General features: G+C 53.2%; 1 protein-coding gene across 4 annotated transcripts in view; it reads left to right on the top strand.

The window, feature by feature from the left end:
- The window catches only part of LOC105471483 (rabphilin 3A like (without C2 domains)), a 243,403-nt gene that overhangs the window by 54,209 nt on the left and 169,200 nt on the right, over nt 1–19,994 (top strand). Inside the window, exon 1 of one of the 4 annotated variants that reach the window (XM_024789760.2) lies at nt 8,459–9,089. The exons of 2 other annotated variants lie outside the window; for them this stretch is intronic. The gene's annotated coding sequence lies outside the window, so the exon portion shown is untranslated. Of the gene's footprint in view, nt 1–8,458; nt 9,090–17,306; nt 17,329–19,994 lie in introns of those variants that run through there. One more of the 4 variants, XM_071082056.1, reaches the window with a different exon arrangement.

Here is a 19,994-nt window from a genome sequence, read left to right as displayed (position 1 = left end):
TTTTCTTCCATAGTAAAATGTGCATACAATGAAATACACAAATCTTACCTGTTGCATCTGATGAGCTCAGATAAACATGCGGGCTTGTGCAACACAGGCTCCTATCAAAATAGAGAACATGACCACAGTCCCTGATCATTCTGTCACACCCCGTCCCCATCAATCCCTGTCCCACTCCCCCCGCAGTCAGCCACTCTTTGGAGTTTTTTTAAGCAGAGGTTAATTTTTTTTTTAGACAGAGCTTCGCTCTTGTTGCCCAGGCTGGAGTGCAGTGGCACCATCTCGGCTCACTACAACCTCTGCCTCCCAGGTTCAAGTGATTCTCCCACCTCAGCCTCCCAAGTAGCTGGGATTACAGGCGTGCACCACCACACCCAGCTAATTTTTGTATTTTTGGTAGAGAGAGGGTTTCGCCACGTTGGCCAGGCTGGTCTTGAACTCCTGACCTCAGGTGATCTGCCAGCCTCAGCCTCCCACAGTGCTGGGATTCCAGGCAGGAGCCACCGCGCCCGGCCACCGTGGGTTAATTTTTCCTGTCCTGGAACTTCACGTAAATGGGATCGTACAACGTGTTCTTTTGTGAAGGGCGTCCCTCGGTCTCGTTTGGCGTCACGTTGTTGAGATTCACCCCGGTTGTTGTTTGGGTCAGTGGTGGCTTCCTTTTCATTGGTCAGTAGTATCCGGTATGAATATGTAAAACTTGCTTCTCTGTTCACTTGGTGATGGACGCCCTGGGCTGTGTTCATTTCTGGCTGTTATGGAGTGGCCGTAAGTATTCATGCTGACATTTGTTTGTATTCCCATCATTTACTTTATTTCTCTTACCTGTTTTACTTCTTTTAAGTGTGGAATTGCTCAGTCATGGGCTAGGTGAATGTTTTTTCTTAAAAAATCGAAGGATAGTGCCTGGCGTGGTGGCTCACGCTTGTAATCCCAGCACTTTGGGAGGCCGAGGTGGGCAGACTGCTTGAGCCCAGGAGTTTGAGACCAGCCTGGGCAACATGGCAAAAACCCATCTCTTAAAAAAATAGAAAAATTGGCCGGGTGCGGTGGCTCAAGCCTGTAATCCCAGCACTTTGGGAGGCCGAGACGGGCGGATCACGAGGTCGGGAGATCGAGACCATCCTGGTTAACCCGGTGAAACCCCGTCTCTACTAAAAAATACAAAAAACTAGCCGGGCGAGGTGGCAGGCGCCTGTAGTCCCAGCTACTCGGGAGGCTGAGGCAGGAGAATGGCGGGAACCCGGGAGGCGGAGCTTGCAGTGAGCTGAGATCCGGCCACTGCACTCCAGCCTGGGTGACAGAGCGAGACTCCGTCTCAAAAAAAAAAAAAAAAAAAAAAATTAGCCAGGTGTGGTAGCGTCCACATGTAGTCCCAGCTACTCGGGAGGCTGAGGTGGGAGGCCAAGGCTGCAGTGAGCCTTGTGCCACTGCCCTTCAGCCTGGGTGACAGAGCAAAACCCTGTCTCAAAAGCGGGGGGGGGGGGGGGGGGGGGAGAAGCAGAGCATCTATCAGAAAACGGCACACCTCAGAAGTATTCTCAGAAGTGGACACACCCCGTGTAGTCATCACCCAGCTCAAGGGGTGCGACCTTGGCCCACGCCAGGCTGCGTTGCTGGGCTCTCCACTCTGGGATCTGAAACTTGGCAGAGTGAAGCAAGGGGAGAAAGGATTTTGGAACCACTTATTCCCGTAGTGAAGTCTGATGGGACTTGAAGGCCGAGACTGTTGCAATCCCCGTCAGGATCTTCAGCCTTCTGATTGGTTCTTTTTTTTTTTTTGTTTGTTTTTTTATTGAGACAGAGTCTCGCTCTGCCACCCAGGCTGGAGTGCAGTGGCCGGATCTCAGCTCACTGCAAGCTCCGCCTCCCGGGTTTACGCCATTCTCCTGCCTCAGCCTCCGGAGTAGCTGGGACTACAGGCGCCCGCCACCTCGCCCGGCTAGTTTTTTGTATTTTTAGTAGAGACGGGGTTTCACCGTGTTAGCCAGGATGGTCTCGATCTCCTGACCTCGTGATCCGCCCGTCTCGGCCTCCCAAAGTGCTGGGATTACAGGCTTGAGCCACCACGCCCGGCCTCTGATTGGTTCTGAGCTACAAGGAATTCTGCCAGTACCTTCCTTCCCGCTGAAGTCAGGCACACTTGATTTCTGTGGCTTGGAACCGAAGACCCCCGATGGATACAGTGCCCCCAGCCAACTACGAGAACCAAACCTTTCGGGGATGTCCCCCTTGTGCTGCTAAAACTTAGGGTGTAAATGGCCTTTAACCAATCCCTGGTTTGTACGTGACCCCGTTTGGACAGTTGGATTCCTGGGCTGACAAGGTGAACCCTCAAACCGACGGTCGCTTTAGATCTGACTTTAAAGTTTGTAACAAACTGCTCCAAACATTTGGGACTCGTAAAATGTTACTTTCTTTTCTTCCTCACTTTAAATTTAGTTCCCAGTTTCGAAACAATTTTCTCTCAGTCCCCAGTGGGACGTTACTGGAGAACACTGGCTTAATTTAGAAGGCGAGATGGAGGAATGCATGTAATTTTCTGGACTTAATTTTTGGAAACCAGGTTCATTCCTCTTGCTCCTTGATGTAGAGCGTGAGGGATTGGGTGAGGGGGACGTTCGCTGCAGTGATGGGAAAACAAGGGTTGGATCCAACGTCTTTTTACACCATCCCTTGGGGACTGTTTGCTTACGAAGGCTCAACACCTACTGTTCTGCTCTAAGTGGGGCCTCATTTAAAAGTAAAAAAGGGAATGAATTCTCTTCTGGTTTCTTTTTTTAATGTCATCCAATCACACAGATCAGAGACGAGAAATGGCCCAATTTCAGCCGGTCTCTGAATTGCCACAGCCCATGTCCTTGTTAACGTCAGGGTCTGGGGAAGTATTTGATTAAGGAGAAGGTGGCATGGGCGAGGTTCGCCAAAAAAAGGTCAGAGATGAATGTGAAATTATCTCTAACCCCAAACGGTAAAAGTCAGTCCAGGCCGGGACTCGAAGCAGCCCTCGGCTGCCTGTATTTTCCCAGCGTTCGTCCCTCCCCTCCCGGCCACCACGGCCTGTTTAGAGAGATGATTCCTGGAGTGATCTTTTTAACCTGCCACTTCCAGTGCTGCTGGGGGCTTTCCTCATTTGCAGAAGCCACTTCTCAGGGTCTAGTGATGCCCACCTAGACATGAGGACCTTTCTCACAGCATCTGGGCTTGTTGTGACCTTATACTTCCGACGTGAGCTGAGCAGAAACAAGACATGGTTCTTCGCTCTGAAGTCTCTTAGCCCCTTCAGACTGCTCCATGAAAATACATCATCTGGGTGGCTTGTAAACAACAGACGTTTATATCTCATGGTTTGGTTTATTTATGGCTTTTTTTTTTTTTTTTTTTTTTGAGATGGAGATTCGCTCTTGTCGCCCAGGCTGGAGTGCAGTGGCGCAACCTCGGCTCACTGCAACCTCCGCCTCCCGGGTTGAAGCGATTCTCCTGCCTCAGCCTCCCGAGTAGCTGGGATTACAGGCGCCTGCCACCATGCCCAGCTAATTTTTTGTATTTTAGTAGAGATGGGGTTTCGCCATGTTGGGCAGGCTGGTCTCAAACTCCTGACCTCAGGTGATCCACCCGCCTCGGTTTCCCAAAGTTCTGGGATGACAGGCCTGAGCCACCGCGCCCGGCCTATTTCTGATGTTTTGGAAGCTGGGAAGTTCCAGATCAAGGTGTGGGCAGATTCTGTGTCTGCCGAGGGCCCATTTCCTGGTTCATAGATGGCACTTTCTTTCTGTGTCCTCACACGGCAGGAGAGGCCAATAGGCTTCCTTAAAAGCCTCTTTTATTTATTTATTTTTTCGTGGGAGACTGGAGTTTTATTACTACTCCAATCAGTCTCCCCGAGCATTCAGGGATCAGAGTTTTTAAGGATAACGTCCTGGGTGGGGGAAGCCGGTGAGCCAGGAGTGGTGACTGGTCAGGAATGAAATTACAGGGAGTCCAAGCTCTCTTGTTGAGCTCAGTCAGTTCCTGGGTGGGAACCTCAAGATCAGATGAGTCATTTTATTGATCTGGGTGGTGCCAGCTGGTCCGTCAGGCGCAGGTTCTGCAAAATGTCTCGAGCGCTGGTCTTAGGGGCAGCTTAGGAGGGTCAGAATCTTGCAGCCTCCAGCTGCGTGACTCCTAAACCGTAATTTCCAATCTTGGGGCTAAAGTTAGTCCTGCAAAGGCAGAGTCTAGTCCCCAGGGAAGAAGGAGGTCTGCTTTGGTTAAGGGCTGTTACCGTCTTTGTTTAAACTATAAAGTAAGTTTCTCCTAAAGTTAGTTCAGCCTACGCCCAGGAAGAACAGGGACAGCTTGGAGGTTAGGAGCAAGACGGAGTTGGTTAAGTTAGATCTTTCACCGTCTCAGTCATAATTTTGCTAAAAGTGGTTTGAGTCCCTCCCTGTGGGTTTTATAACACCTGGATCTTAAGGGGTAGAAAAGCCCCTTTTACAAGAACACGAATCCCCATTATGAGGACCTTGCCCATAAGACCTAATCACCTCCCAAAGGCCCCACCTCCTAATACCTTGGGGTTTCAATATGGCTGTTTCCGGGGGTGGCAAGCATTCAGACCACAGCGGTCTGTCGCAGGGAGACTGCTGAGTAGGTGCTTTGAGCGTCCTGCTGGGCGAGAGCTGCAGGTCGTTCTGGGTGTGGTGCGTCTGCCAGACTCATTTTGGCAGGTGGAGCATCCCACAAGGACGCTGCGTAGAAGGAGCCGTTCCTGTGGTTTGTTGGTAACTTTCTAGTGAATGGAGTTAACATTGTTGGTTTATTTCGGTGCTTTCTAACCTGGTGGAAGACAAGTGCCCGGACGAGGGGCACCTCTTCTGATCCTGCACACAAGCACCATGCGGGCCGGGCTGGCCTCAGACTCCCCACAAACCCCTCTTCAGGTCTCAGCGTCAGATGGCGAACGGAGTCACCCTTGACAGAGGGACTGGGAACTAATTTAGCAGAAGGGGAAACTTGGGAGTAAAAAGACCCTATATCGAATCGAAATTTCCTTTACGGAATTGAAAGTTTCCATCAGGGTCATGCTCCAAGGTCAGAATGGAAAGGACAGGCCAGGCCGGGCGCGGTGGCTCACGCCTGTAATCCCAGCACTTTGGGAGGCTGAGGCGGGCGGATCGCGAGGTCAGGAGATTGAGACCATCCTGGCTAACACAGTGAAACCCCGTCTCTACTGAGAATACAAAAAATTAGCCGGGCGTGGTGGCGGGCACCTGTGGTCCCAGCTACTCGGGAGGCTGAGGCAGGAGAATGGCGTGAACCCGGGAGGCAGAGCTTGCAGTGAGCAGAGATTGCACCACTGCACTCCAGCCTGGGCGACAGAGCGAGACTCCGTCTCAAAAAAAAAATAAAAATAAAGAAAGGACAGGCCAAGGGGGCAGCCAGGACTCACCTACGGGGTGACCTCACTTTTCACAGACCCGGTGTCCAGGGCCCGGGCTCAGCAGTGGCCCGGTCAGGGGTGAAGGTTTGCACTGTGGGTTCATTGCTTTGGGGGAGGTTCACCCTAGGATACTCGGGGGTGGGCTCTGCCTGCAGAGGTGGACGTGGACCCTCAGAGTGTTCGTGCTGGGCTCTAGGACAGCGTGGGGGACATTCAGCACGTGGAGCAGTTGGGAAGAGCTGGAAGTAGAGGCTCGGGGAAGGGCTAGGATGGGAAGAGGAACGTGCCGGGAGTGTGAGTTTAACGGGGGGTAGGGCGGTCAGGCACGTCTCCGAAGGTTGGCAGGTTGGAATTCAGCCAGGCTGTGTGCACAGGGCTGACCGGGAGGTAACAGTGTCCTGACATACAGGCAACGACAGTGATGGGCAGTCTCCAGACAGGAGATTTTTTTTTTTTTTTTTTTTTTTTTGGAGACAGGGTCTTCTCGCTCTGATGCCCAGGCTGGAGTGCAGTGGTGCAATCATACCTCACCACAGTCTCGACCTCCTGGGCTCAAGCGACTCTCCTGCGCCAGCCTTCTGGTTGGCCACTTTCTTTCTTTATGAGAGAGGGTCTCTCTTTGGTGCTCAGGCTGGAGTACGGTGGTATAATCACAGCCTCAACCTCCCAACCTCAAGCGATCCTCCTGCCTCAGCCTCCCAAGCAGCAGGGACCACAGGCATGTGCCACCACACTTACCTAATTTTTTTTTTTCTTTTTTGAGACAGAGTCTCGCTCTGTCGCCCAGGCTGGAGTGCAGTGGCGCGATCTCGGCTCACTGCAAGCTCTGCCTCCCAGGTTTACGCCATTCTTCTGCCTCAGCCTCCCGAGTAGCTGGGACTGCAGGCACCCGCCACCATACCCGGCTAATTTTTTTTTTTGTATGTTTTAGTAGAGACAGGGTTTCACCGTGTTAGCCAGGATGGTCTCGATCTCCTGACCTCATGATCTGCCTGTCTCGGCTTCCCAAAGTGCTGGGATTACAGGCTTGAGCCACCGCGCCCGGCCTCAGCTAATTTTTAATGTTTTTGTAGAGACAGAGTCTCACTATGTTGCCCAGGCTGGTCTCAAACCCCTGGGCTCAAGCATTCCTCCTGCCTCGGCCTCCCAAAGTGCTGGGACTATAGGTGTGAGCCACCATGCCCGGTCCAGGACAAGAGGCCATTTAGAAGTGTTGGGAATGGAGCCTCAGCAAGGAAAAGGGTCTGTCTGTAGCAGACCCAGAGCCAGAGACCTTGTGCTCAGGATCTGGAGTATGTGGGTGGGTCCAGCCTAAGCCAAGCCGAAGCTCGATGGCTTGGAGGTTAAGCTCGGAGGCTCTGGGTTCAGACTTGCTGGGTGCTCGTCCTGGCGCCACTCCTTCCTTACGCTGTCGTCTTCGGAAGCTGCTTTGCCTTTGTGGGCCTCAGTTTTGCCATCTGTTAAGTGGGAGCAATAATAGCGTCTGCCACACCGTCGGCGAGGATTAAATGAGAAGTCATTTGCAAAGTGGCCTGAAGGACCATTGACTGTGGATGGTGGTGATCACTGTTGTTAGGATCGAGGACTCCCCAGTTTGGCCGGTTTGGACCCGTTCGGCCTCCAGGGCTGCTGCTTCCGTTGATTTGATATTTTGTTCCTAGCCCCCGTGTTTGTGTCTGGCTGCTGGAAGCCTGGAGTCGGACGTGTTGCTTAGTTTAATCATCTGATTTCTGATGACATCTTCTCTTCCTGCTCTCTGCATGGCCTCTGTTCTCTTTGATCCTTAAGTTGTTTATTTTTTATTGCATTTAGCCCTTAAGCTGCCTCAAGCCCTCCTTGAAACAGGCAGTTATAAATTTTGAATGAATGAGTAAGATTTTAGGTCCTACACTGACTCAGAGTTAGAACGTAAGGAAGCATGCTCTGCCTACCTTCGTCCTTGTCCTCGCCTCGTCACCTGAGTCTGGGGTGTCATTGAGGCAGTGAGAAGTCAGCTCCTGGGACAGGTGAGGGTGCACTCGCGCCCCCCTCCTCAGCCCCACAGTGGAGGAAGAACCGCAGGTGTTTGGCTGTGCAGATGAACTCAGGCCCAGTGGTGGAACTGGTGAGGGAGAAGGTGGAGAAGGACAAAGCCTAACTCAGCAAAGTACCTACTGTGTGCCTGGCGCTGTACTCTGTGCTTAGCACACTCGGGGCCACTCTAGGAGCTGCTGGCCCCAGAGATGAACTGTGGGACTGTGGGATTCTGGGAAGTTTATTCTGTGAGTACGGAGGAGGCCGGCGGATCTGCCTGCAGAACTAATCTGGACCCAGTTGTGGCCACGCGAAGACCTTCCCAGCACTCGCTCCCGGCCTTCAGACCCACAGGGGCATATGTCTCAGTCACCCATTGCCACCAGATCGTGGTGCAACAGGCTGCCCCCAAACCTACTGGGATATGGCACTGAGCGTTTATTTCCCTGTCATGTATCTGGGGGTTGGGTGAGGTTTGGCCGACCTAAGCTGCCCTCAGGAGGACTTGGCTGGCTTCAAGCTGCAAGCTGGGTTTAGATCTGTTCCATGTGTCTCTAATCCCACTTGGACCAGTGACCACCCAAGGCCTGTTCTGTCCACCCAAGGCCTGTTCTTTCTCGTGGTGACAGGAGGAGGACAGAGGCCACCCAAGGCCTGTTTGGTTTCGTGGTGACAGGAGGAGGACAGAGACCACCCAAGGCCTGCTCTGTCTCATGGTGACAGGAGGAGGACAGAGACCACCCAAGGCCTGTTCTGTCTCATGGTGACAGGAGGAGGACAGAGGCCACCCAAGGCCTGCTCTGTCTCGTGGTGACAGGAGGAGCACAAGAGATCCAGCTCAATTGTACACACAGGTTTTCAGCCTTTTCTCACATCATGTTCACTAACATCCCGTTCGCTAACACAAGGCACACGGCCAACCTCAACACAGGCCAGGGACGTACACTGTCTACTTGCAGGCCCTGGCGTGGTGTGGCTGTTTACACCACTACAGGGAGTGAGAAGCTCAGACCCGTCATGTGGGCTACTCTCGGATGCGTTTCATTCATTCACTCAGTAAATGTTTATTGAGAGTTTACAGTGTGCCAGGCATTGGTGGCTTCTGGGGACAGAGTAGTGAACAAGACAGGCTTGGTTCTTCCTTATGCAACTTACATTCTAGTGATGGGAAAATACAGGAAAGAGCTCTGTCCATCATTAATTGTTGAATTACAACGGTGATAATCACTACAAAGGGGAATTCCAGAGGAATGGAGTGCCGGTATCAAAGGGCCTGGCCTAGGCCAGGGAGGAAGATACGGTTGAACTCAGAATTGAAGGGTGAGTGTCAATAAGGCAGGGAACACTCATGAGATTAATAGCACAGCTGACTTCTCATCCGAAGCCCTGGACGGCAGGAGGCACTGGGTGGCACAGCCAAAGTGCTGAAATAATTTAAACAATTCTTTAAAGAATTCTACATCCAGAGAGTCTCTCCTTCCAAAACGAAGGAGAGATGAAGACAGCCTCGATTAATGTAATAAAAACGGAGAGAATTTGTCACTGACCGGCATGGCCTATAAGAAATACGAAAGGGAATCCTTCAGGCTGAAATGAAAGGGCACTAGGCAGTGACTGAAATCCACATGACAATACAAGGAGCGTCTTTAAAGGGGTAAGTAGATTCTGCTAGTGATTCTTCTGTCTGTCTGAAAAGGTAACTGCAGAAAGCAATGCTTGTTAAAACTTTGTGGACGGGCTTATCATGTACCAAGATGTAATTTGTGTAACAATAATAGCACCGAGGAGTGGAGGGAACGCGCGATATTGGAGCAAAGTTTTTGTGTACTGTTGAAATTAGGTCAGTATTAATCCAAGTTAGACTGTTTTAAATTAAAATGTTAATTGTAGTCTCCAAGACAACTGTTAAGAAAATAACTTTAAAAAATGAAAGAGGAGAATGAAGAGTTATGCTAGAAAATACCTGTTCAACACAAAAGGCGGCAGAAATGGGAAAATAGAGGAATAAAAAGACAAGACATACGGAAGGCAAATAGCAAAATGGCATAAATCCTATCTTACCAGTAATTACATTAAATGCAAATGGACTAAATTATCCAATAAAAAGATAGAGCATGGCAGAACGGATTTAAAAAACCATAATACAGCCTGACCAACATGGTGTATCATGTTGACCAACCCCATCTCCACAAACAATATAAAAATTAGCTGGGCATGGTGGCATATGTCTATAGTCACAGCTACTCAGGAGACTGAGGTAAGAGGATTGCTTGAGCCTGGGAGCTTGAGGCTGCCATGAGCCGTGTTCGCACCAGCGCACTCCAGTTTGGGTGACACAGCAAGATCCTGTCTCAAAAATAAGTCAATAAATAAAACTTTAAAACATGATACAACTATTATGTATGCTGCCTACAAGAGACACACTTTAGATTCAAAGACACAAATGAGTGGGAAGTAAAAGGAGAGAAAAGATACTCCATGCAAGCAGTAACCGGAAGAGAGGTGAAGTGGCTCCACAAATAGCAGACGAAATAGGCTTTAAGGCAAAAATTGTTACTAGGGACTAACAAGGACATTTTACAATGACAAAGGGGTCAACCTATCAGGAAACCTTATAATTATAAACCTGTATGCACCTAACAAGAGACCCCCAAAATACATGAACCAAAACCAGTAGAAATGAAGGGAGAAACACGTAACCCAACAGTCATAGTTGGGGCCTTCAAGGTCCCACTTTCAATAATGGAGAGAAAGAGTAGGCAGAGAACCAACAATGAAATAGACTTGAAAACACTGTAAATCAACGGGACCTAACGGACATCTGTAGAACACACCACCCAGCAACTGCACCATGCAGCTTCTTCTCTCGTGCCCATGAGGTGTGCCCCGGGAGAGGCCATATGTTAGGCCGTAAAACAAGACTCGATAATTTTTCTTGTCTTGCTCTGTTTCCCGGGCTGGAGTGCAGTGGCATGATCACGGCTCACTGCAGCCTCAACCTCCCAGGCTTAAGTAGTCCCCGACCTCTGTCTCCGGAAGTAGCTGGGACTGCAGGTACGTGCCTTCACGCCTGACTGATTTTTGTTAAGACAAATTCTCCCTCTGTTACCCAGACTGGAGTGCAGTGGCGCAGTCTCGGCTCACGGCAACCTCCGCCTCCTGGGTGCAAGTGATTCTCGTGCCTCAGCCTCCTGAGTAGCTGGGATTACAGGTTTGCACCACCAGGCTCAGCTAAGTTTTGTATTTTTGGTGGAGATGGGGTTTTGCTATGTTGGCCAGGCTGGTCTTGAACTCCTGACCGTAAGTGATCCACCTGCCTCGGCCTCTCAAAATGCTGGGGTTACAGGTGTGAACCGCTGCACCTGGCCTTAATAAATTTAAAAGGATTCAAGTCATACAAAGTATGTTCTCTGTAGTAGAGTGAAGTTAGATATCAGTAAAGGAAATTTGGGAATTCACAAATGTCCAAAGTAAACACGCTCCGAAATAACCAGTGGGTTGGCTGGATGTGGTGGCTCACGCCTGTAATCCCGGCACTTTGGGAGGCCGAGGCAGGTCGATCACCTGAGGTCAGGAGTTCGAAACCAGCCTGGCCAATATTGTGAAACCCCATCCAAATTAAAAATACAAAAATTAGCTGGGGTGGTGGCGGGTGCCTGTAATCCCAGCTACTCGGGAGTCTGAGGCAGGAGAATTGCTTGAACTCGGGAGGCGGAGGTTGCAGTGAGCTGAGATCCTGCCACTGCCCTCCAGCCTGAGCAATAAGAGTGAGACTCTGTTTCAAAACAAACAAACACCAATAGGTCAAAGAAGAAATTAGGCCAGGTGTGGTGGCTCATGCCTGTAATTGCAACACTTGGGGAGGCCAAGGTGGGAGGACTGCTTGAGCCCGGGAGTTTGAGACCAGCCTGGACAATATAGCAAGACCCCGTCTCTAAAAAGAAGAGGAAATCACAGAGAAATTAGAACATAGTTTGAGATGAATGAAAATGCAAATATAACTTACCAAAACTTATAAAATGTATAGCTATAAGAACCTATGTTAAAAAGAAGAAAGACTTCAAATAAATAATCTTCCACCTTAAGAAACTAGAAAAAGAACAGCAAACTAAACCCAAAGCAAGCAAAAGGAAAGAAATTATAATAGAGATTAGAGCTGAAAAAATGAAATTGTGAATCAGAAAGACCACTTACATGATTCCATTTATATGAAATGGCCAGAATATGCAAAATAATAAGACAGAAAGTAGATTCGTGGCTTCTGGGGACTGCGGAGAAGGGAGGAATGGGAGGGAGAGGCTGCTAATGGGACTCTTTCTTTCTTTTTTTGAGATGGAGTCTCGCTCTGTCACCCAGGCAGGAGGGCAGTGGCACGGCTCGGCTCACTGCAACCTCTGCCTCCCGAGTTCAAGCGATTCTCCTGCCTCAGCCTCCCGAGTAGCTGGGACTACAGGCGTCCGACACCACAGCCGGCTAATTTTCGTATTTTTAGTATAGATGGGGTTTCACCATATTGGCCAGGCTGGTCTCGAACTCCTGACCTTGTGATCCGCCCGCCTCAGCCTCCGGAAGTGCTGGGATGACAGGCGTGAGCCGCTGCGCCCGGCCGCTAATGGGCTGGTTTGTGGAGTGATGAAAAATGTTCTAGAATTAGGTAGTGGTAATGGTGGCACAACCCTGTGAATGTACCAGAAAAACCCACCAAACTGTAAACTTAGAAAGGGTACATTTTGTGGTTTGTGAATTCTATCTCAATAATGATGTTAATAAAATGAATTGTAAAGAGTTAATTAGGCAAAAGGGGCTGTGGGGAGAGGGTTGGGGGGAGCGTTCCCAGGCAGAGGGGTCAGGGTGCCTGCAGGCCCCGAGGGGACAGAGTGAGGCTGCTCGGGCCCCGGGGTTAGAGCTGAAATCATCAGATTCTGTTTTTATCATCAGAGCAGCAGGAAGCCCCTGGGGCAGTTTCAGGCTGGCAGTTCCACGACAGGGCTGACGCTTTGTTTTTTATTTTTACTTATTTCTTTTTTATTTTTTTATTTTTATTTTTATTTATTTTTTTTTGAGACGGAGTCTCGCTCTGTCGCCCAGGCTGGAGTGCAGTGGCCAGATCTCAGCTCACTGCAAGCTCCGCCTCCCGGGTTCACGCCATTCTCCTGCCTCAACCTCCCGAGTAGCTGGGACTACAGGCGCCCACCACCGCGCCCGGCTAGTTTTTTTGTATTTTTTAGTAGAGACGGCGTTTCACCGTGTTAGCCAGGATGGTCTGGATCTCCTGACCTCGTGATCCGCCCGCCTCGGCCTCCCAAAGTGCTGGGATTACAGGCTTGAGCCACCGCGCCCGGCCTGCTTATTTCTTTTTTAAATGCGAGTTACCTGGCACGGGCTGACGTTTCGCTCCTTGTGGCGATGGTGAGAAGAGACCAGCGAGGGCCGGGAGTGGGTCTGGGGAGGGATCGGCAGCAGCCCGGATGGAGGAAATTACATTTCCGGACGTTTATTCAAGGTCGCTGTGCTAGACGGAGCCAGACCTGGGTCCCTCTGGCGCCGAAACCTTTGCTGTCCCCGGCCACTGATTTGAATCCCCCAGGTATTCTCGATCAGCTCAGCGAGGCCTGCGGTGGCCTTGCTGGGTGGGAGGATGGTGGGAAAGTGGACGTGATGTTCATCAGGCCAGGACTCGCGGCTGACTGGGGCTGGTTGTAAACGGTAGCGGCTGGACGAAAAGCGAACTTTACTTTAACACTCAGGCCCCTGGAGGGGCTGAAGGAGCCCAAATGCTAGAGGGAGGGGCCCTCTCTCTGCCCTCTTCGGCTCTGTGTCGGCCTCACTGCAGGCCACCTTTCCGTTTCTGTTAACTGGGCATTTCCATGAGGGGAAACAGCCCTCCACCAGCCTCAGTGCGTCTCTTAACGCAAAGGGCAGCTGAGACTCAGTCTCTTATCCCATTTCCCAGATTCTGTTTAGTTTTTGTCTGTCTGTCTGTCTGTCTGTCTGTCTGTCTATCTATCTGTCTGTCTGTCTGTCTGTCTATCTATCTATCTATCTATCTATCTATCTATCTATCTATCTATCTATCTATCTATCTATCTATCTGTGTGTCTCTCTGTCTATCAATCTTCTATGAAACTCTGTGAGTGAAACTATGTATCTATCATCTGTGTATCTATCTATCTGAGTGAGACTCTGTCCATGAGTGAAACTGTCTCTATCTGAGTGAAACTCTATATAATTTATCTGTCAAACCGTATCTATCTATCTATCTATCTATCTATCTATCTATCTATCTATCTATCTATCTATCAATCATCTATCTATCATCTATCTATCTATGAGTGAATCTCCCTCTCTCTCTATCTATGAGATCTATGAGACTCCTTGCAGCTTCGACCTCCCAGGCTAAAGTGATCCTCCTACTTCAGTCTCCAGAGAAGCTGGGACTACAGGCGTGCACCACCACACCCGGTTATTTAAAAATTTTTTAGTAGACAAGGCGCTAGCGTGTCTCACTGTGTTGCCCAGGCTCGTCTTGAAGTCCTGAGCTCGAGGGATCCTCCCAGCTCAGCCTCCCAAAGTGCTAGGGTCACAGATGTGAGCCACTTCTCCTGGCCTTAAGTTTTTAAAAATCAGTTTAATCTTATTTTTTAATTTTTAGAGACAGAGTCTCGCTCCGTTGCGCAGGCTGGAGTGCGGTGGTGTGATCATAGCTTGCTGCAGCCTCGAACTCCTGGACTCATACGATCCTCTCACCTCAGCCTCCCAAAGCACTGGGATTGCAGGCGTGAGCCACCACACCTGACCTACGTTTATTTTTTTGTAGAAATGGGGTTTCACTATGTTGCCCAGGCTGGTCTTGAACTCCTGGCCTCCAAGCAATCTTCCTGCCTCTGCATCCCAAAGTGTTGTGATTACAGGAGTGAGCCACCGTGCCCAGCCTTGTTTCCCAGATTCTTAAGGGAGGGACCTTGATGTGCCAGTTTGGCTTAGGCACTCCCCTGGAAGAGCCAGCTGGGACCCAGGGGCCTGGCCGCAGGGTAAACTCAGGGCTTCCAGAGCCCACCCCTGACGGTGGCTGGACAGCTACAGGGACGTCGTTGGTGGGTGGCGAGGCTGCCTGTATTCAAAGTCCCTTCCCACTTTCTTCGGATAACCTGCTGCCTGGGATCCGGCCGCCTCGAGGAATCAGCCACAGGAGACCCTCTTTGGTCACTGGAACTGATTTGCGAACAGCCCTTCAACTGTGTATCACCCTCCTTTTTTTTGCCCTCACTTTCAGCACGTGGCTGGGTAGGGAACGTTCCAGAATTTAGAGTTAATCTTACTACCTTTGTGAATTCTGTCACCTCCCCCAGAAAAGAAAGGACGGTCCGTGCCCGCCTGACAAACGTGCTGAAAAGGATCTTTGTTGTCATTGTCTCGTTTTCTCCTGCGATGTGAAGCCCAGTGGTGCGGATTCAGGTGCCTGGAAACCCTGGTGACTGTACCTGGGCCTGTGATGGGGCACAGGAGAGCCTGGGAGGCCGTGTGGGAGGCACACGCAGGGGTCAGGCCTGTGAAGTCATGTGGGAGGCGCATGCAGGGGTGAGGTCCGGGAGGCCACGCGGGAGGCACACGCAGGGGTGAGGTCCGGGAGGCCGTGCGGGAGGCGCACGCAGGGGTGAGGTCCGGGAGGCCGTGCGGGAGGCGCACGCAGGGGTGAGGTCCGGGAGGCCGTGCGGGAGGCACACGCAGGGGTGAGGTCCGGGAGGCCGTGCGGGAGGCCACGCGGGAGGCACACGCAGGGGTGAGGTCCGGGAGGCCACGCGGGAGGCACACGCAGGGGTGAGGTCCGGGAGGCCGTGCGGGAGGCACACGCAGGGGTGAGGTCCGGGAGGCCGTGCGGGAGGCACACGCAGGGGTGAGGTCCGGGAGGCCGTGCGGGAGGCGCACGCAGGGGTGAGGTCCGGGAGGCCGTGCGGGAGGCGCACGCAGGGGTGAGGTCCGGGAGGCCGTGCGGGAGGCGCACGCAGGGGTGAGGTCCGGGAGGCCGTGCGGGAGGCGCACGCAGGGGTGAGGTCCGGGAGGCCGTGCGGGAGGCGCACGCAGGGGTGAGGTCCGGGAGGCCGTGCGGGAGGCCACGCGGGAGGCACATGCAGGGGTGAGGTCCGGGAGGCCGTGCGGGAGGCGCACGCAGGGGTGAGGTCCGGGAGGCCGTGCGGGAGGCGCACGCAGGGGTGAGGTCCGGGAGGCCGTGCGGGAGGCGCACGCAGGGGTGAGGTCCGGGAGGCCGTGCGGGAGGCGCACGCAGGGGTGAGGTCCGGGAGGCCGTGCGGGAGGCCACGCGGGAGGCACATGCAGGGGTGAGGTCCGGGAGGCCGTGCGGGAGGCACACGCAGGGGTGAGGTCCGGGAGGTCACGCGGGAGGCGCACGCAGGGGTGAGGTCCGGGAGGCCGTGCGGGAGGCACACGCAGGGGTGAGGTCCGGGAGGTCACGCGGGAGGCACACGCAGGGGTGAGGTCCGGGAGGCCACGCGGGAGGCACACGCAGGGGTGAGGTCCGGGAGGCCACGCGGGAGGCACACGCAGGGGTGAGGTCCGGGAGGTCACGCGGGAGGCGCACGCAGGGGTGAGGTCCGGGAGGCCGTGCGGGAGGCACACGCAGGGGTGAGGTCCGGGAGGTCACGCGGGAGGCACACGCAGGGGTGAGGTCCGGGAGGCCACGCGGGAGGCCGTGCGGGAGGCACACGCAGGGGTGAGGTCCGGGAGGCCACGCGGGAGGCCGTGCGGGAGGCACACGCAGGGGTGAGGTCCGGGAGGTCACGCGGGAGGCACACGCAGGGGTGAGGTCCGGGAGGTCACGCGGGAGGCGCACGCAGGGGTGAGGTCCGGGAGGCCGTGCGGGAGGCACACGCAGGGGTGAGGTCCGGGAGGTCACGCGGGAGGCACACGCAGGGGTGAGGTCCGGGAGGCCACGCGGGAGGCCGTGCGGGAGGCACACGCAGGGGTGAGGTCCGGGAGGCCACGCGGGAGGCCGTGCGGGAGGCACACGCAGGGGTGAGGTCCGGGAGGTCACGCGGGAGGCACACGCAGGGGTGAGGTCCGGGAGGTCACGCGGGAGGCACACGCAGGGGTGAGGTCCGGGAGGCCACGTGGGAGGCACACGCAGGGGTCAGGCCTGTGAAGTCATGTGGGAGGCGCATGCAGGGGTGAGGTCTGGGAGGTGATGTGGGAGGCACACGCAGGGGTGAGGTCTGGGAGGCCATGTGGGAGGCACACGCAGGGGTGAGGTCCGGGAGGTCATGCGGGAGGTACACGCAGGGGTGAGGTCTGGGAGGCCATGTGGGAGGCACACGCAGGGGTCAGCTGCCCCAGGGCCCCAGGTTTCCAGCCTTGGCCTGTCCTCTTTCACCTGGCCCACGGGCGATGTGTGCTGTGCTGGCCTTTCTGCAGAGGACAGTGTGGTCAGGGGACCGCGGGGGCTGTCAGAGCCCCAGCCCTTTGCTCCATACCAGGGCAGCCGTTTCCAGTCCTGAGGGTCGCACTGATCCTGGCTGGGGCTTGCTGTCGTGCTAGGAGAAGCACGGGACGGAAGTCCTTCAGGCAGACGCTGCTCTCAGACGTCAGAGGGGCAGGACACTCTGAATGCAGATGTGGGTTCTGAGGGCTCCTCTCTCTTTGAATTCCCACAGCATTTAGTAGGAGGCCGTGCCGTTTGCTGTGTTATTGTTTATGGTCGAACGCGGGCTGCCTGGAGTGTCGTCTCCAATACTAATAATGACGCCAGCGTCCTGCGTGAAGCCGGTGTTGACGGCACAGTCAGGAACCTCCCGTGTAATTTCTGTTACCACCAGGGGAAGTGAGCAGCGCAGATTAGGTGATAGACATGTAAGAGTTGATAAAACCTCAGACTGGCCGGGGTAAGGACTTGAGGGGCTGTGTGTGTTTAACTTGTTTCACTTCACAGTCACGTCGCTGGTCCGAGCTGGGACTGCGAGTCTGGCTTCTGATCTCTAATTCCATACTCTGTTCACGACAGGGTGCAGCTAACTGTATTCTGAATTCTCTCAGCAAAGGCTGTCTTATCCTTCCCTGGTATTTCCTGTCTGTCATCTATCTGTCTATTCATTTATTCCTCTATCTTGTTCTATAAAAGAATTGAGGGTACTTACAAGAATATATTTATAACTCTGTCTATATTTTATGCATATAAGAAATATAAAGGCTGGATGTGGTGGCCCATGCCTGTAATCCCAGCACTCTGGGAAGCGGAGGCAAGAGGATTGCCTGAGCCCAGGAGTTCAAGACCAGCGTAGGCAACATAGTGAGACCCTGTCTCTGAAAAAAAAAAAAAAAGGGAGAAGAAACATAAGAAATAAATATAAAAAGACATGTTAATGGCTGGGCACGGTGGTTCATGCCTGTAATCCCAGTGCTTGGGGAGGCCCCGGCAGGTGGATTGCTTGAGTCCAGGAGTTTGAGCCAAGCCTGGGCAACATAGTGAGACCCTGTCTCTATTTTTTTTAAAAAGGATATATTCATAGACAAAAGGTAAAGTAGGTATTACATACCGGACCTATACGTAGATATTTTATATTGATATATGTGTGTATGTCTGTTTACATATGTCTATACATATATGTGTGTATGTTTATGTACCTGTAACTAAATAGAAATCATAAAAATAAGATCAGGAAGGACATAGATGTAGATTATTTAGAAGGTTGAAGCCAGGGGGAGCGTGAGACCCCCTATTCGGGCCATCGAGCTGTATACAGTTTGCTGTATTTGAGCCACACATTTAGCTCTGAGCTAATGAGCAGTCGAGGCAGGAAAAAAGAAATCAGTGACCTGGTTCAGGTGGCCCCTGAGGAAAGGGCGGCAGATGCGGATGCTCGTCCGGGCAATTAGACCTGAAGGAGGTTTCTTGCCTGAGTGGTCATTTGTGGGGCCCTGGGTGACAAGGAAAATACGTGGCCAATGTGCCTCTGTGTGTTCTGCCGTCGCCTGGCGGACACCACCGATCCGTCAGGGCTGTTCCCCCCGAGCGCAGAGGCGGCCTCGCTGGGCGTCTGTGCCTGGCGCTCCGGGGCTGGAGTCTGCAGGGAGACAAAACCCGCTTGCTCTGCAGCTCGAGGGCTGCTGGTGATGTCAGGGAGGCTGTGAGGGGTTCTGAGCGGAGATCCTCTCAAGTCCTGGCGAGCGCCTCTGCGCGGGTGACACGGGTGACACGGGTGGGCCCCGTAGGAGGCGTGAGGGCTGGAAAATGCCCCTGGTTGCCAGTCGGAGGGACCCATCGGGGTGACACGGGTGGGGAAGTTGTGTCTGGAGCGACACGGGGCACACGCTCGGAATTTCTGGCTTGTTAGCCGCTCATTTGTTCCACACATGTTCAGCAACCACCAATTATGTGCCTGGAGAGCTGCCCGACTCGCGCTGCTCACCCCTCTGGCCCCAGTCGAACGTCGCTTTCTGAGTCTCCTCCCCCACCTCCTCCGTCTGCACCGACGCTCGCCTCTCCATCACCTCCACCTTCTATCCCAGCCGATATCGCCGCTTGTCCTGACGTATTTGCTGGTGTTTATTTGCTTCGTGTTTTGTTTTCTCTCCGAGATGGGAGTTCCAGGACGGCAGGGACAGTGTCTGTCTTGCTCATCACTGCGTCCCCAGTCCTAGCGTGGGCTCTAGCACATAGGAGGCGCTCAATTAGTATTTGTGGAATGAATGAATGAAAGAATAAAAAGGATACAGAGAGGAGTCCGGTAGAAGATAAGTACATGAACAAATACAGCCTAAGCTCAGCAGGAAGCAAAGGGACAGGCAACTAGTTATGGGAATTTGGGCTGGGAGAGGTTCCTTCCAGGAGGGTAGGGAGGTCAAGAAAGGCCTCCCGGTGGAGGACATTTGCTGGGTCCGGAAGGATGAGGTGGAGGAGGGGCGCCTGGGGCCCTGGGGATAGCAGGAGCAAAGGCAGAGGCAGACCTGGAGGGGAGAAGAACCAGATTTTGCTTGAGGTGCCCCTAGGGCAGTGGTGGGGAGGAGCGGCCACCCAGGAAGGGTGGGTCTGAGGCGGCTGCAGGAGCTCCACACAGCAGACCAGCTGGGCAGGTTGGGGAGAAGCAGAGATGAGTGGAGCGCAGGGTGAGAGGGGCCTCGGGTAGGCAGGGCAGGAGAAAGAAGAGCTAGGGAAACCGGGCAGGCCCGAGTTGTGGCCCGGGGGTGGTGGAGGCAATGCCCCGCGAGAATGCACAGCCTTTACTCCCCAGCTCGGTTTATATCCTGCCTCCACGCCTGTTGGTCCTTGGGGACTGCCGTCCGGCAGGCCCTGGCCCCAGGACCCCACACCAGCCCCAGCTGTGCCAGCTGCCTTCCCGCTGGCCTGGCCCTGCCCTCCAGAAAGCCTTCATGCAGCCGGTTGTCCAGGGAACACCATGCCCCACGCATTTCTAATGTTAAAATATGAATCGATCACATCTGTAGCATGTTATCTTGAGCACACCTTCTTGTAATGCTTTGATTTTGCAATTATAGGTTTATTTTCTTCATTTCTGTTGAGCTTTTTAAGGTGTTTTCCGTCACTCAGCTG

Source organism: Macaca nemestrina, chromosome 17 (genome assembly GCF_043159975.1).
Source record: "Macaca nemestrina isolate mMacNem1 chromosome 17, mMacNem.hap1, whole genome shotgun sequence".
Taxonomy (NCBI): domain Eukaryota; kingdom Metazoa; phylum Chordata; class Mammalia; order Primates; family Cercopithecidae; genus Macaca; species Macaca nemestrina.
The sequence above is the reverse complement of the archived record's forward strand: the minus strand, read 5'-3'. Positions and strand labels throughout refer to the sequence as shown.